This window comes from Apteryx rowi, unplaced genomic scaffold (genome assembly GCF_003343035.1).
Source record: "Apteryx rowi isolate R43461 unplaced genomic scaffold, aptRow1 scaffold_1317, whole genome shotgun sequence".
Classification (NCBI taxonomy): Eukaryota; Metazoa; Chordata; class Aves; order Apterygiformes; family Apterygidae; genus Apteryx; species Apteryx rowi.
The window spans coordinates 73778-78439 of NW_020447550.1; the positions used below are offsets into that span (position 1 = coordinate 73778).

At 43.3% G+C, this 4662-nt stretch overlaps 1 pseudogene; it reads left to right on the top strand.

Annotated features, from left to right (window-relative positions):
• The first annotated feature begins 1075 nt into the window (after window positions 1-1075).
• Window positions 1076-2105, top strand: LOC112961390 (annotated as a pseudogene).
• Window positions 2106-4662: the final 2557 nt, after the last annotated feature.

A 4662-nucleotide genomic window follows, 5' to 3' on the forward strand; every position in this document is an offset into this window, starting at 1 on the left:
ATAGTCAGTGGGAAGAAAGSGGGTGCGATGTTTTGACCAGACATTGAYATCTACATTAGGATGAGATGAATCCAAACTATTTCATTAACTATCTTGACTGAAACTCCACTTTTTGCAAAAGGAGCCTGTGGGCACAGCCATTGACTGTACTGACTAGTTCTATTCTGGCTATAACAGTCTCAGACTCTGTAGACTAAAATCTATCTCACAAGCAGACACCTACTTCACAGAAACCTAAATGTAAGGTGTCTCAACCAAGATTGCAACCCTGTCAGAGGAGTGGGATTCAGCTGCCTGTCRAAGGCTTTTAAGACTGATTTGTTGAACAGTGAAGCATTCAAAGTATCTGAAAGGGGAGGCTGGTGTGCAACAGGACTTTCATCTTCTGGAGTTTCAATTAGAAGCAATCAGGGGAACACAAGGAAATCTACAGTGGCACTAGGCACCTGTGCTTTGAAAACTGTATTGCACCCCAGATGTCAAAAGAAATCTGTGTTCATCTTCCTCAACTCCCTTTAACACTCATTGAAGAAAAACAATCAGTTCTGCACTGAAATTCATCAGGAGTGTTTTAGATATATATTTTAACAGGAGAGAATCCCAGAGCAAAAGTACCTTTCCTTTAAAAAAGGAAATCAAAACAAATAGTTCAATTTTAGGTGCAGGAACATAAGCACTTCTAGTGGATGTTTCATTTTATTCATCACAACTTTTCAGCACCTTTTGACCAGTGAAACTAAGACACTTGCTTATACATTTCCCAGGTGTATGCGACTCTGGATATAGTATAGAATATATTTTCTAAGTTCATTTAAATAAATATATATATAATATACATAATATATATATTTAAATGAACTTAGAAAATATATTCTATACMTTGCTCCCTTATCCCCTGGCATAATATTTGTCAATAATGAATGAAATTTTAATAAAATGAAAATGGATGTGCTCTGAGTTAAATCAAAAGAGAATTCACCTTAATAACATTGTGGAAAGATGATGGAAGACACTTCCACCGAAAGCAAATGAGAATCAAAACTGTAATTTTAATTAGCATGTCTCATTGCTCTTAATGATTTTGTGTAGTCAGTTCTTGAAATGTTACCCATTCATATATGTTTTTCCTACTGATGCAGTTGAATCACAAAGCAGAAACTTCAGTGCAGTCTGTGAATTCACCCTTTTGGGCTTAACCCATTACCCCAACCTGAAAGCACCCCTGTTCTCTGTGTTCGTCTTTATATACATTGTCACCCGGATGGGAAAAATGCTCATCATTAATGTCACAGTAATTCCATCCCTTCAAAGCTCCATGTACTTCTTCCTCAGAGTCCAGAGTCCTCTCCTTCTTAGACATCTGCTAATCCTCAGTGATCCTCCCCAGGATACTGGTGAACTTCCTGTCTGAAGACCAAAGCATTTTCTGTGTGGACAGTGTGGCCCAGATGTACTTCCTGCTTTTCCTGGGTGCCTCCGAGTGCTTCCTGCTGGCAGCCATGGCCTATGATCGCTATGTGGCCATATGCAACCCACTGAGATATGCAGTGACTATGAACAAGCGGGTTTGTCTTTCTCTGCCAGTTCTCTCCTGGTTCTGTGGAAATGTGGTGTCTCGAGTCCAGACCAGCTGGGTGTTCAATTTGCCCTTCTGTGGCTCAAAGGAGATTAACTACTTCTTCTGTGATATTCCCTTTTTCATTAAGCTCTCTTGCATTGACACTTCTCTGTATGAGGTACAGCTGTTTTCTGCTGCTATCCTGGTCATCTTCATTTCCTTTTCTCTCATCCTCATTTCCTGCCTGTGTATCATCTCCACCATTCTGAAGATGACCTCAGCAGAAGGCAGACATAAGACCTTCTCCACATGTTCTTCACACCTTGTAGTTGTGATATTGTATTATGGGAGTGGCAGCCTGACTTACTTAAGATCAAATTCTGTAAACTCGCCACATACCAAGAAAGTGCTAGCCTTGATGTACACCACTGTTACTCCCATGTTAAATCCTACTATCTGCAGCCTGAGGAACAAGGAAGTGAAAGGGGCTTTGAGAGGAATACTGCATGAAAGGATGAAGAGAAAAATCTTTGCTAGTATAAATTAATTTGCATACGGACCTTTTTTAAATTTTTATGAAAATTTCCACATCTAGTTCATAGAAGTCATCAATATTGTATGACAGGGTGAGATCCAAAAGCCCAGTTTTTGATATCTCCAGTGCTGATGTCCACATCTGAAGTAAGCATCTCAACTCCATTCATAAATTGTTTAKAAATTAAAAAAAAAAAGTAACTTATGTAGATGTCTAAAATACATTAGAAGAATTCTGTGGTGTAATAGAAAGTTTTTCTGCATTCACAGAAAAGGATTTGGGGAGGAATAGCTCAGAGGTTGATGTTTATATTGTAAAAGTCTTAAATAAAATGACAAATATCCTGTTGTCAATGACCATATCAGACTTAGATGTCTGCATTTCAGCATCTGAATGAGGATGAATGAATCCCAACTTTGGATTTCATCARATAAAGAAGGGCTACTTAGTTTGCAATTTCCAAGAGATCCAAAGTCCATCTTTCTTGGAATCCATGGCAGTGGGGTGATTTGGGGGTATATTCACGCTGCTGAGGAGAAGGTTCTTAGCGAGTTTTCCCTGTTCCTTAGGCTAAGTGATACAAACTCGTTCTCATCCAAACCTCTCAAGAGTTGTTTCTTCTAAAACATAGTAGCCACACCCACACTTCCTATTTCTTGAGGTCCCATGTTTTTCTTTGGCAACTTGTGACCCTAAACAGACTTTTGCGTGAATTATGTGAGGGCCATGTAGCTCCCTGAAAGAATTGTGCCTCCATAATATTATCCTGCGAGTATGTGCTTCATTCCCTGGCATGTCACCTGAGGGTTTGTGAGAGCATTTGAAGATATAAAGTTTTCCAGGATAGTTTTGGAGGTTAGAGACAGAGAAATACGGCTTGGGTCCATCCCTATTTCTTTTTGAGAGATGTCCCTGAAGTGAACTATGATTGGATGTTTTCATAGAGACAGTTAAAGCCATCTGAAAAGGGAAACAATTAAGCAATGGGACCGACTAGGGATTTAGTGAATGAATGCACTCTGGCTTTTTTTTTTTTTTAAATGAAAAATGACGATACCTGAAAGTTTCAGCACAGAAGTGAATCAGATAGCATTGTAAGTTATATATTGTATTATACGATGGTGGAAATTATCTAGACTCCTAATTCTGTACCTGATAACATAATTCTGTCTTTTATAAAATCATATCACAGAATGACGGAATGGTTGAGGTTGGAAGGGACCTCTGGAGATCATCTAGTCCAACCCCCCTGCTCAAGCAGGGTCACCTAGAGCACGTTGCACAGGATCGCATCCAGGCAGGTTTTGAATATCTGCAGAGAAGGAGACTCCACAACCTCTCTGGGCAACCTGTTCCAGGGCTCTGTCACCCTCACAGTAAAGAAGTTTTTCCTCATGTTCAGATGGAACTCTCTGTGTTTCAGTTTGTGCCCATTGCCTCGCGTCCTGTCGCTGGGCGCCACTGAAAAGAGTCTGGCCCCATACTCTTGATACCCTCCCTTCAGATATTTGTACACATTGATAAGATCCCCTCTCAGCCTTCTCTTCTCCAGGCTAAACAGGCCCAGCTCTCTCAGCCTTTCCTCRCAGGAGAGATGCTCCAGTCCCCTGATCATCTTTGTAGCCCTCCGTGGGACTCTCTCCAGTAGTGCCACRTTCCCTCTTGTACTGGGGAGCCCAGAACTGGACACAGTACTCCAGATGTGGCCTCACCAGGACTCAGTAGAGGGGGAGGATCGCCTCCCTCGACCTGCAGGCAACACTCTTCCTGATGCACCCCAGGATACCATTGGCCTTCTTGGCCACAAGGGCACATTGCTGCCTCATGGTCAACTTGTTGCCAACCAGGACTCCCAGGTCCTTCTCCACAGAGCTGCTTTCCAGCAGGTCAGCCCCCAACCTGTACTRGTGCTAGGGGTTATGCCTCCCTAGGTGCAGGACCATGCACTTCCCTTGTTGAACTTCATGAGGTTCCTCTCTGCCCATGTCTCCAGCCTGTCCAGGTCTCTCTGAATGGCAGCACAGCCCTCTGGGGTATCAGCCACTCCACCCAGTTCTGTATCATCTGCAAACCTGCTGAGGGTGCACTCTGGGCCTTCATCCAGGTCATTCACGAATCAGTTGAACAGGACTGGACYCAGTCCTGACCCCTGGGGAACACCGCTAGCTCCAGACTGCCAGCTAGACTCTGCAGCACTGATCACAACCCTCTGAGCTCTGCCATTCAGCCACTTCTCAATCCACCTCACCGTCCACTCATCTAACCCACACTTCCTGAGCTTSYCTATGAGGATGTTATGGAAGATAGTGTCAAATGCCCTGCTGAAGWCAAGGTAGACAACATCRACTGCTCTCCCCTCATCTACCCAGCCAGGCATTCCATCACAGAAGGCTATCAGGTTGGTTAAGCATGATTTCCCCTTGGTGAAGCCATGCTGACTACCCCTGATCACCTTCTTTTCCTCCACATGCTTGGAGATGGCCTCCAGCATGAGCTGCTGCATCACCTTTCCGGGGATGGAAGTGAGGCTGACTGGCCTGTAGTYTCCTGGGTCCTCCTTCTTGCCCTT